The sequence below is a fragment of the Echinops telfairi genome, unplaced genomic scaffold (genome assembly GCF_000313985.2).
Source record: "Echinops telfairi isolate 266 unplaced genomic scaffold, ASM31398v2 ScPeMD7_443;HRSCAF=831, whole genome shotgun sequence".
NCBI classification, from domain to species: domain Eukaryota; kingdom Metazoa; phylum Chordata; class Mammalia; order Afrosoricida; family Tenrecidae; genus Echinops; species Echinops telfairi.
This window is the reverse complement of record NW_022104341.1, coordinates 37,120,468-37,133,631: the sequence shown is the minus strand read 5'-3', so window position 1 is coordinate 37,133,631 and position 13,164 is coordinate 37,120,468. Positions and strand designations below refer to the sequence as shown.

Here is a 13,164-nt window from a genome sequence, read left to right as displayed (position 1 = left end):
ATTGGCCTACCATTCTATCCCTAATGGTCAGAACCTAAGTCTTCCTAGATCAGCTTATCTTTTAAAGAGTCATGAGTAATTTTTGTAGTATATTTGTTGTTGAGTACTGTCGAGTCAGCTCCAACACAGAATGACCCTACGTACAACAGAATGAAGGGAACACTGTGCCAGCCTCACAAATACTGCGATGCTTTAGTCCATTTTGCAGCCACTGCATCAATCTCATTGGGGGTCTTCCTCTTTTTTGCTGACTGTACTTTTTTCAAGCATGCAAGATCATATTTACACTGTGAGACGCCATGGTTTCTGTAGCAACTACTCAATTCTACCCTGGTACTGTAAAAACAGCCATGGACAATATGTACAAAAAAGGGTCACAGGTGTTGGGCTTCCATACAACCTTATTTATAATCGGAGGTAGTGGCAGGATTTGGTCTGCAGATCATAGTCTGTTGACCCCTGATCTAATCATTACTGGGAAGAGCATTCTGTGTGACCTGAAATCAATAAGATGTAGATGAGATGAGGCAATTTGTCCCCTCTTCTGGTGTTCTGACAATAGATATTGAGCTACCGTCTTTGTAAAGAGCCACTGTGATTAGCACCAGGAAAGGAAATGGAAAGAAATGAGAGAGAATACTCCATCAAGATGTTTTGAGAACTGAAAAGAAAAAGCATTAATATTAAGAAGTAGAATAATCCCAAGGTGTGAATTCTTTAATTGAATTTATTCCGTTGTGTGCATGGGAGAGGAGGGCTGGTGGCATTGACAAGAAATGTTGACACTGCATGAGGGCAGGTTCGAGCCAGGGTCTACTTGTGCCCTTTCCTTCCTTGTTGTAGCCCTGAGCATTCGGTTGTTCTTGGGGAACCTCATAATTCATTCCTCAACTGTGGTTGAGTTGTTCTTTTTATAATGTAGAAGTAATTGAATTTTAGATGATCTTGCACTGATAAGGCCCCATTAACCTAGCAAAGCAAGCCCTATTGTCAAGCACAACTAGATTCATAGGTTTCGGGTGAGAATTTGAACAGGGATTGGGGGCAAGGAACACAATTGAGGCCACGTTATTGTTAGCTGTCGAACCCATTTGTCCCAGGGTTCTCTCTGTCTCAACCCTCTCTCTCTTTAAACCTTGTACAGAATAGAACAGAACAGACTCTACATATAAGAGATTTAATCAATAACACCATTTTTATTAGGAAATAAGGAGGTGAATTAGTTGTTCTTTCACAAAGCTCTCTAATTTCATAATTGGATTCTAGGAAAACAAGAAGCATGTTAACTTAACATTCAGAGTGTCAATGTTAAGTGTAATTTTCATTGTAATGGAAATTAGAGCGGAGCGATATACTAAGGAATTGGCAATAGGGAAAGACGCTTGTGTCAAACGTAAGGATCAATAGGGAGTCACTGCTGGTCCTTGAGCAAAAATGACAAGATTAAAACATTTGAGAACACAATCAAAGAAAACTGCCCAAGAGAGCTTTCAAAAATAACAATATTGAATCCCAGACTATTTTTTTCAAGGGTTTTGTAAAAATTACATTTTCATCTGCCCAAATAAGGATGATAACAAAGTACCAACTAAAGTATTTCTTGTATAGCTGTTGAGATATTGTAAATATTAGTTGTCTGCATGATGCATAAGAAATGTCTGAGAGACAAAGTTGTAACAGCTGAGCTAAATAAATCCTCTGTCTTATTTAGAGTGATTTTTAATTTAGGGGACTTAAATGTAGCTGGTTGCCATAGATTTCTTAATAGGAACGTGTTAATGATTGTTTTGATTGTGGTGCATAAGTCAGAATAGAGGTCAGTTTTCTTTAAATCTCCAACTTTATAGCCATAACAGGAGCTAACTGCATTTTCTTATTTAGTTTCATTGTCTAATTCCCAACCTTTTATCTTACCAGTTACCTTCATGTAATAGCATCAGTCACCTCCTTAAATGTCCATTTTCCTAAGAAATTGTGGGCTATTTTGGCCTCTGAAGATACAGCACCATTGAAGGACCTTTTGACAGCTCCCCAAACACCAAACTCAAATGAACTCAAGGCTACCCCATGTGTTACAGAAGTGGAATTTCTCCCATGTGTCTTCTTGGCGGTAATCTTGACAAAAACAGATTTTCGGGACTTTCTTCTATGGAATGTCTGGGTGGATTTGAACTACCAACCTTTAGGTTAGTACTGCACAGCATTTGTGCTATGTAAACAAAAGGAAAAAAACAAAAACAGATTCACTATAGCAACCCTAAAAGTCAGAGTAAACCCTGTGAGCTGTTGAGACCATGAGGCTTCACGGGAGGAGAAAGCGCTCTCTTTCTCTGGAGGAGCACCTGGTGGTTTCCAACTGCTGAGCTGATGGTTCGCAGCCCAGCTCGTAACCAGCACACCACCTGGGTCCCGGGGGAGCATCTGAAGTAGAAGCTGCCAGAGGAGGGTGTCATCATCGATGTGAGAACATCTGTTCATCCAGAGGCACAACTCTCTGGATATTTACAGCCTATTTCTTAAGACGGTCATGCTAAGTTCAACAGCAGACTCAAAGATTCTTTAGCAAGTGGGGCAAAAACAAGCAGGTTGGAAGCCATAAGTATGTCTGTGGGACAGTGGAATCAAGGTTGAGTTAGAAGTTTCATGTGCTAGCCAAGGCAAGACTCCGACTGCTGAAGTTCATCTCCGGAGTCTTTATAATAGGAGCAGTAAAGGAACCTCCAATGGGCTAGGTTCGATCATAAAATGATCCTAATCTTTCCATAAAACCTCATTTCTGATCCCCATTTTCAGATAACAAAGCTAAAGTTATGCCTCTCGAGATTTGAGACAAAGAGCTGAACTATACAATTGAATCAAAGAAAGAGGAGGCTACAGACTCAGATTTTAGAATATAGCCACTGAAAACTAATATTGCCACTTTATCCTGCTTGATCTTCTCACCTTCTATTGTGTCATTTTCTCCGGATGCTTCCCATTGTTAGTCTAGAGTTCTTTGGGACATGCTCTATGATTTCTCTGCGTGTAGAACAGGATGGTGCTATAGCCAATTTTAGAAATCCATACTCTAAACTGAAATCCAGTTCCGTGACAAGCCTTGAGTTTGGCGTCGGAGGTTTATAATCAAGTGCCAGCATTATGGGACTTGATTCAACCACATGTAGATGGAATACTACCTCGTTGGCCTCAGTTTCTTTGGCTGTAAAGAGAGGGAGCCAGCAGATGACTACTCAGGCTTTTCTAGCACCAATATGCTGCTAGGCTCAAACTTTTAGATGTATGAAGCTTCTAGAAGGCGTCTGATCTTTAGCACTTTTCTTAATCTTGGGCTTTGCAGCTAATGGACTGTTACTTGATTCCCTAAAATAATATAAAATTCTATTGAATTGGTAACAGTTCTTTGATTTCCCCTAAAGCTTTTGCCAGCCTTTAGAAATTTTGCAATCTAATCGCTTTCTTTCCCACCTTGGCACCTTTTTGAGAACTCTTTAAATCATATTTTAGCTCAGTGAACTCTAATTACTTTCCATTTTCTCTTCCGTGTTCCTTAATCTTCTTCATCTTTGGTTTCTCTCTTTAACTCATTGAGTGCTTTCCTTTCATTTGAAAACAGACACTTTTTTTTTTCCTACTTGAATTCATACTCGCACTTGATCATATTACAGGTATCTCCCAAAAGACATAGAGAAAGTTGTTGCTAATTTGAATAGGGCTACCAGGACTTCCTTTTGAGAAAGGATGCCTCACAACGGCTTCTGTGCATGGACACAAGGCATCTTCAGTGTGCCACTCATGAAACCAGAAGAACAGAATAAAGTCCCCTTCTTCTTTACTTACTAGGTGGCTTCAGAACAATACAATGACAATAGCCTTGACCACATTTTTCTTATCTAGTTACAATAATATGGACCACAGTCACCTATTCAATCAATATTTGTGAGCTAATGTTATGGGAAAGGATGTTTACTAGATTTTCAGTAGTGTCAGCTTAGATCCCATCAGTGAAAATCTTTATCCTCTGGTTAACAGTTCACCTTGCCTGCGCCTTTGTATATCATGCCATCTCTGATTTCCATGACTTTGTAAAGGATGGTTCCTTTCATCCCACCATGCTCTATTCCTTCTCTCCTCCTCCATTCTCTCTCCTTGCCTTCTTCCACTCAATAGCTATCCAATTTCACTCTGAACAATCAACTTAACTTATCTCTCCCAGAAATTGCATTCTCTTTGTTTTTCCATCCTCCAGCCAGGATGCAGTTAATGGCCCTTCCTCCATGTGCCTCCAGCCTTGTAGGCATACCACATCTAGTCTGATATGACACTAGCCACATAATAAACCAACAGTTGGCTTACCCATTGGTCATCTACCCTTGACTAACTCCTTGTTGATGCAGACTGGTTTTATTTATCTTAATATTCTCAAACTATCAGTGAAGAGACATTTTCCAGATATAGATCATAGCTTTTGTGGTTGCAAACACGTATACACATGGTCCTTGATTATCCTCTTCATTTTGTTCATTATCTGAAAGAATATAAAATGGTACCTCAGCACACAGGAGGTCATTAATAAGTGAAGAAACTCATGTTTCTCTAAGGTTCATGGTTTCAGCTACAATCTTTTCTTTCTTCTAGTAAGAATTTTTTGTTGGCGTCCCGGACCAAACTGTGGAACCTTTATAGGTACAAAACGTACATTCACCTGAAAGAGAAACAGCAAGGAAGAATAGGTATCATTGCATCTTAATAAGGACAAAGGATCCTAAGGGGATATAGGAGAGAATGAATAGCATTATAAATGCAGAGAGGAGACTCCAAAATAAGCCTTTGTTATTAATAATTAATGGAAAGGAATTTTAGCAGGATTCACCATTTTTAAGGGACAAGAGAATGTCCTGGGGCTGCTAGTAGCAGTGGATCTTAACCTCTATTTTATCAGACTTTTCAGTCAGCCTATAAAAGTACATTGAATATACCTAGACACCATGGGGTTGGGGAAAACATCTGCCATTAATGAATTCAGAGGTAAGACCTGGAAGCTGCATACAAGGGCAGTAGATTGGTCTTAAAATCAAGAGAGAGTACAGTACATCTTTTTCTTTTTTCCACAGAAGATAAAACATCCCCCAACTGCTAGCTTTTCAGTTGTTCTCCTTTAGTGAATGATTGGAAAACAATGACTTTATTCAGAAGGCACTTCAATTATGTGCACACATAGATGTACTCAGGTACTTTCAAAACGATGAGGTCCTTTTGGACCTTTCTACCGGGCAGGGGTTATGAGCTTGCTGCAGGCTAGCGGGGGAAACAGGATAAGGTAAGAGAGCTTTGGTTGATTTAGGCAGCTCACAAAACTACTCCACATGGTCAGCAGAACAGTAGGCTGCCCCAAGAAGTTTGGCAGCATATGAACACAATCCGATGCTTTGGGGAAAGCTGCCAAGTCTGGTCTAGTAAAACTAGGATACACAAGTTAGACTCAATGGAAGAAAAATGGTATTAAGATTTACTTGAAGGTCTAGACTGAGATGCTTATATTTCAATAGGTCAAAAGTTAATGATTTTGGACAAGTCTCATAACTGTCTCCACAAATTCCTCTCACACCCGCCCACGGAGAGATCAGACTTTTCTAAATGCAGTCAGCCCACCTAAGATTCTGATCCCCTTGCCTCCTTTGTTGCTTTTTCCCCACTTTCTTCAAGCTCAAACATCAGTCTCTGCTGACTCGGTCAACAACAGGATTAGAATGCTTTTCATAGTTATTGAAACTCTTTATTTATGGGTTTACCTCACCAACTGCACACAGATCAGTGATCAAGTTGATTTATGTGTCTCTCAGATACTTACTACCATATCTGAACCTAGTAGACTCTTAATCAACAATTGCCAGATAAAGCAACACATTTTCTTATGCATGCTTCAGTTGGTTAAACGCAAAAATGTCGGGATGAGACTAGACTATCTACTTAGTTTCTTCTAGCCCTGATAGTCTATGAGTTTACAAAGCTCCCTCCCATGTCATGAGCCCAAACACCCTAGAGTTTTCAGACAAATAAGAATCAAGTTCCTGTTGAGCACAAACTTTTTAACTGACAAAAGTTGGCTATGATTTCCACACAGGTCTGCTTCCTTGGGCATTCTCATGAAGAAAATGTCCCTGGGATTTTCTGACCTTGCTCAGAATCACATTTATCTGACTTGCTATCCCAAACGACTACACTGCATCTGGCTGCCAGCAATCAGCTGGCTCCTTAGAAAACATTCAAGACAAGTGGGTTATAGCATGTGAATTCTGGTCTGGTCACTCTATAGCATGTATAAAATTGAAGCATTTGTACTTATTAATGATCTTATGTACATAAGAATGATCATGTTCAAAGGGCAGATTCCCTAGGGATTTTTGCTGCAGAAGGTGAAATTAAAACCCTGGAATCAACTGCTTGAGTGATCCAAAATCGTTTATCCCGGATTCACACATGAAGCGACCCTACTCCACCTTCATTCAGATTCAGGCAAAGCTAGTCAGATTTTTACAGGTGGGCCCACCAACAAGTGGGACATTTTCCAGGTGCTGTGGACCATAGCTTTTACCATTGCAAACACAAGAGCGCGTAGTTCTTGATTGCCTTGTTATTATTTTCTTTAATTTGAAATAGTACAAATGGATCATTTCCCCTAAGTTCATGATTTTCTTCTTTGAGAATCATTTGAGAATTTATTTCTCAAAAAATTTACTTCTTAGCTTCTCAGCCCAAGTAACACCTCCTAGTGTAAGTTGCAGACAGACGCCTGCCAGGCACAGGAGGCTTGAGAGATACAGCTACGGAAAGACTGGCAATTATTGATGGAAAAATCACAGAGACACTAGACGCTTTCCAAAGTCAAATTTATAAACAATAATAGTCACTTAGGCTAATATTAGGCTAGTCATTCTCTTTGAACAAGCAATAGAATTTTTATGTTGGAAGACTTAGTCACATCTTTCTGTGAATTTGTTACCAACTTCGGTTTCTCGGCAGGCAGGGCTTAAGGAGCAAAGAGACTCCATTGACGTGAGAGGGAGAGGGGTGCATTTGATGGATCAAGCAAGGAGCAACCCAGAACTAGAGTAGCCAAGGTAACCTCCAGGGGTGGCGGTTGGGGGCAAACAGGGGATTTTCAGTTTTACACACATACACGAGGGAGTAAGTTGAGTGAATTATGCATATGTGGCATATGTTCGTGGTATTTTCAATGGTCTCACATGCATGTGAAATGTGGACGTTGGCTAAGGAAGATTAAAGAATTGATGCATTTGAACTCTGGTGAGGGAGAAGGATATTGAAAGTACATGGACTGCCAAAAGGACAAACCACTCTGTCTTGGCAGAAGTCCACCTTAGTGGACTTCTAAGTCCTCCTTAGAAGCAAGGATGGCGAGGCTTCATGTTACATACTTTGGATGGGTTGACAGGAGAGACCAATACTCGGAGAAGGACACACGCGGTGACTTTAACCATGGGCTCAGGCACAGGAACAATTGTGAGGATGGTGCAGGCCCAGGCAGCATTTCCCTCTGTTGAGCAGAGGTCACTATGGGTGGGGAATGACTCCAAGGCACCTAACAACAACAACAGCAGACTTCTGAGGAATGACCATGAATGTGTGTCAAGGGAGTGACCATGCTTGGCCGGGGTGTGCTATCTGCAAACGCTGTTCTAGTTGGTCTAGTGACGTCCTTGTGGTGACTTTTTGCTCCTCAACAAGAGTTATTTTGTTCCAGGATCAAATGTGGCAACTGTCCTTACTATGCGTGTTCAGTGGGTCAGATCTGGTTATAACTGATAGTTGCTTGCTATGGTGGGATCCATTCCCAGGAGGATATTGCTCAAAAGAAGTAGGTGATCAGGAAGGAACGTGCAGGTTAATCATAGATTATGTATGAGGTATACATATACAAGAACTCACAGATTAGAGTTGTTGGACAACCTGCAGAATTTACAGGGTCACACATGGCTAAGCATGTTGGGGCATGCGCTTTCAAATGTATCAGCTCTGCTGTCATAGTTAAAGAATGGTGGTTTCAATTAGAACAGGCTGGCACAGCAAAGAGACTTGATGGTACAGCGGTAAGGCACTTGAATGCTAAGTGAAAAATCCCTCTCCCAAAGGGAGAGATACGGTATTCTGTGCCGTAGAGACTGTAGCCCCCACCCCTTGTTTTATGAAGTAGTAGAAACTTTGATAAATTAGGCATCGGTCCTTGAAAGAAATCAGGATGCCAATAGTTAGGCTATCAAGGAAAGAGGAAGGAGGTGAGATGGAGTACATAAGGGAGAGTAGAGTCACAATAACAGCCATGTTCTGCTTTGTAACTTACGCACGATCCCGGAGACTGCCTGGAAGTCACTGACCACCATTGCCTTCAGGAGGCCTCTCTGAGTCAATATCAGTGACAAGACCGTGCAAACCTCTGTGCAAGGTGACCTTTCCTTGTGCTAGGCCTAGAGGCCCATAGATGAATAAACGGCAGTCCCTGTCCTCAAAGAGGAAGTTACCACTGCAGCTCCAAACCCTGACCTTCCCTGGAAAAGAAGAGAGAAGAGCAGATGTTGATTGGAGAAATGATGTCTTCCCAGTCATGACTGATATCCCCAGCCTGTCTTGTAGCCACATCCCAAAGTACCCCATGGATGTTGAAGGCTCTCATCATGTCTCAGTTGTCAGCATCTGAGATTAACATCAAAAAAAGAGCTGTTTCTGACTTTTAGACGCAATTGCACCTGTATAGTCATTCAGGTGATTTTGTCTATCCACCCCCTCCCTCACTCCCGCCCTACGGGAACAATGCAATTAAACTCATCATCTACCCCCTGCAAATATAGTGCCCCTCCTGTGTTCCTTGTCTGCCACAGACTCAGTTGCCTAAGTAGGAGATGGTCACCCTCTGTCACCATTTATATTCAGTCACTTGGTCCTGTCAATCACCTATCAAACCTGTCCATTTCTGCTCAAAATCAGTAATACTGCCCATCTTCCAGGTGAGGCCACTAGCAGTCACCTAGGCCCTGGATGGCTGCAAAACCCTCCAACTGGTCCTATCTTCTCCATTTTATTCTCCCTTCAACAGCAGAACGTCTTTCTTAAGAACCATTTCTCCCCTTAAGCTCGAAAACCCCATTGGCATCTTGTTGCTCCAGGCACTATTAGAAAGAGGAGAGCCGCCCCGTGGGGATTTCCCTAAACTAGAGTCTCTCTAGCTGTGGTTGGTAGGCTCAAACCGCTGACTGGTTAACAGCCAAGCGCTTAGAGCACTACTAGAGCGCCTTACATTTTTGCATACTACCCTTCAAAATCACAAGAGCAAACAAATCCGTCTTGCAAGAAGTACATACAGAATGCTCCTTTGAGGCAAGGATGGTCATCTCATGTACTTTGGACGTGTTGTCAGGAGAGACCAGTCCCTGGAGAAGGGCGTCATGCTTGGTAAAGTAGAGGGGCAGGGAAAAGGAGGAAGACCCTCAATGAGATGGCCTGACACATGGCTGCTCAAGGAACTCAGACATAAGATCAACTGTGAGGATGGCACAGGCTGGGCCATGTTTCATTCTGTTGTACACACGGTCACTATCAGTCGGAACTGACCCTAAAGCACATAACAACAACCCCTCACAAAGCATCAAGTCTAAACATCTGAACTTCGCTTACTGGGCCCTTTATGAGTTCCCTGTGTCAGCTCTTTATTTACCGCTCAAGGCCTAACCCTCTCTGGCCCCTGTTTCCCTCCTTAAGGAGCTCTGGTGATGGAGTGGGTTACAAATTGGGCTGCTAACTGCAAGGTCAGTAGTTTAAGCCCACTAGTTGCTCCGTGGGAGAAAGAGGAAGCTTTCCACTCCGGTAAAGGTTTACATCACCTCAGAACCCCCCAGGGGCAGCACCACTCTGTCCTCCGTTGCTGTTGTCAGGTGTCTTCGCGCCAGTCCGATCCATTGAGACCCTGTGCACAACAGAACACTGCACGGTCCTCTGCCATTTTCACTTGTTCCTATGTCTGTGTGCATCGTTGCAGCCATGATGTCAGTCCATCTTGTTGAGCGCCTTCCTCTTTTTTGGTGCCTCTCCATTTTACCAAGCATGGTGTCCTTACCCAGGAACTCGTCTCTGGAGAATACCTTCGATACTCTGTCCTGGAGGATCCCTGCTCATCTGAATCAGATGGCTGTGCATGTGGTGTCTTTGGTTTGGTTGTTATCCTCACGCCCACCCTCCTGAGAGGCACCCCAGTAACATGGTGGGTACAAGCTGGGCTGTTAACTGCAAGGTCAGCCATTCAAAATCTGAGTTTGTCACGTGGTCTATGCAGTCTCTGATCTCTAGGTCTTCCCAGATGCCAGTCTTCCCCAAACTCAGATAGATTGTCACCCGACAGATTGGCTCCCTCCAGGTTCTCTTCCCCGCGAGAGTCACTGTCTCCTACACATCCCTCTCAGAAGACTCTTCCTACCTCTGTTCCAAGCTAGATTCAAAATCTCTATTCCGTGGTTGGGAAAGTGTCTAAAACACTTATTACAATAAGTATATAACTCAGCCCTCAATTTTCTCGCCATCAATGTGATCCAAGACAAGGCAGGATTTGTTGGAGTCTCTGTTCTTTCTGCACAGCCTAAAAAGAATCTAGCATACAGAAAATAAAAACAAACAAACAAACCCCAAAACACTGCTATTGGGTTGATTCTGACACAGTGATGCTAAGTAGGGTTCCTGAACCCCGTATCTTTCTCCTGTGTTTGCAGCTGGTGAGTTTGAGCTGGTGAACTTGCAATTAGCAGACCAACACTTGCCCAACATCACCCCCAGGACTCCTAGCATCTAGTGGGCACCCAGTAAGCACCTGGTGTTCTCTGGAGTGTTGAGTAACATGGGCTGGTGCCTGTCTAGGCAGAGCTATTCAATGGAAACAATGCAAAGGGTATATTATCATTGTCTGTGTTCATAATTACCACTAATACAGTGATTTGATAACAGAGACAAAGCATTTTGTGTAGAGAGAACCAGCCTGTTTTAATTTAATTTTTAATTATATGTATGTAATTATAAGCCTTACACAAAATGCATATTCTGGATCTGTTCAATTTCCCTTCAATTTCAGAACAAAAGCTGCCAGGCTGTTAAATAATAATCCCATAGAGTTTTTGCCTCTCTAATATCAGGAAGACTATAGCAAACTTCAAGGAAGAAAAACCCTCACATTGATTTCTTTTATGTGTGTATTTTAAAAATTCAGGGATAACTGACACCAAGGGGCAGTGCATTAACATTTTTTTGGTGAACAATAAGGGTCCTCTCATGGACACAGTACCAAGTTACTTATTACTGTATTGAGTTTCCAAGCACATTGCTCCTTGGTGATTTCCGGCTTGCAATGTATTGACTTTCTGCTTGGTGCAGAGTGAACACAATTCCACTTCACCTAGCACCATACCAGGTTACCCATATTTTATTCAATTCTATATTCTACAATATTCCCCGAGAGCAGACAGCCCAGGCAGTGTCTCCCTCCTTGTAAGACCATATCGTCTTGATAGTGCAATCTTCTAAAAGAAAAAAAGTACAAGATGACAGCCAGTCATTATAAAGGCTATGCTAAATAAGGATGACAAATTGAGCACATTTTGTAGCGTGGAGTTAGTTTGCCACGGCTAGCAGGCAGGTGGTGTCTGGGGAAGAGCCAGTCTCGACAGATAGGTGGGTGCACATTCTGCCTCTGTCTCTTGTTCACTATTAGAACATGCACATAGGTTACTGTTCTGGGCCTGCTTGTCTCTAAACTGACTGTAATAGTGTTGATCTGATATAGTTGTGTAACCACTTGAAAACATCAACTATGTGGAAATACCCTGAAAAATTCAAGAATCTAGTGTGATTTATTAAAAATTACCCCTATGCTTCACCCCAACCACTCAAATATGGGAATAGAAAAAGAAATAACATATGTAACCTGCATGGAACTTAAAAGGTACTAGATAACTTTTTGTCTTTCAGTAACCTCATCTTCCAACTTCTGCAGTACCTTAGTGCATGGGTCAAGAGCGTGACTACCAGTGTCTGCGTTCACTAGCAAGCTGAAGGGCTGTCCCACGCTGATAGACTGTGAGGGGGAAAGAGCATTCAGATAAAGGTTGGCTCAATTTTAACAAAAGGTGACACAGAGAGACTCTGTAAACGACTACCACATTCAAAAGACGGATTTGTATTTGTAGTGTCAGAAAAATGAACCTTGGGAAATCACTCTGAAGTATTAAATGTCTATAAAGCATAATTATTAAAATGACCAGAAAAGGCAAAAAGTGAACTGATACATGATGACTTAAATACATACATTTTTGCCTTCAAATTTTCCTAAGCCAAAATAAAATCTCTTATTTGAGTCAAAAGGATAATTTTTCATTTACCCTTCAAAGTTGACTTCAAACCTTAAAATCAAGTAGCATTTGAGTTGTAGCATTTTCATTCGATGAATAGGTTCCTTGGCCTTTTGCTTTCCTATTACTGTTCCACTTTTGCTCCTATAAATGGTTGTCTTGTTTCCATTTTTAAAAATCTTTGCAGATATAAACATTAACTTTATTAGAATTTTGCTTCAAGTCCTAGCAAGACCAACCTAAACTAGTAATGCTTGCTTAAAGATAGGGTTGCACAACTGATTAATGTAAAAGAAGTCAAAAAGCAGTACATTTATCAACATTTCAATTGGCAAATGTTATGTGATACATATATTGATAACAACTGCAACAACAAAGAGCTGCTGAAGCTATTATGTACAACCTCATGCGATAAGACTTCTTGGTTTGGAGATTCAGCACCATGACTTCATGGGACATCTTGGTTAATTGACCTAATAAGGTGCTCACTGCTTTTTCCCTACCCATGGTGCTGTAGCGAAAGAAACACAGGTTTTCCACTCCAGTTAACTGACAGGGACAGTTCTACGATGTCCTATGGGTTTGCTGAGTCAGCATTGATTTGATGGCAGTGTGTTGTTTGTTTTATGGTTTGGTCTGGTGGCGTGGTGGTTGTGAGTTGAACTGATAATGGCAAGGCCAGCAGTTTGAAACGACCAGCTGCTCCTTGTGAGAAAGATAAGGCTTTCCACTCCCATTAAAAGTTAGTCTCTGAAACTCCCAG

The 13,164-nt window shown here is 41.8% G+C and overlaps 1 long non-coding RNA gene across 1 annotated transcript in view; it reads right to left on the bottom strand.

Annotated features, from left to right (window-relative positions):
* Positions 1-1,176: 1,176 nt before the first annotated feature.
* The window catches only part of LOC123521890, a 53,783-nt gene continuing 41,795 nt past the window's right edge, over positions 1,177-13,164 (bottom strand). The window contains exons 3-5 of the long non-coding RNA XR_006680233.1: positions 12,050-12,127; positions 8,360-8,564; positions 1,177-4,702 (exon numbers count right to left, since the gene is read on the bottom strand). This is a non-coding gene — a long non-coding RNA (uncharacterized LOC123521890). The remainder of the gene's footprint in view (positions 4,703-8,359; positions 8,565-12,049; positions 12,128-13,164) is intronic.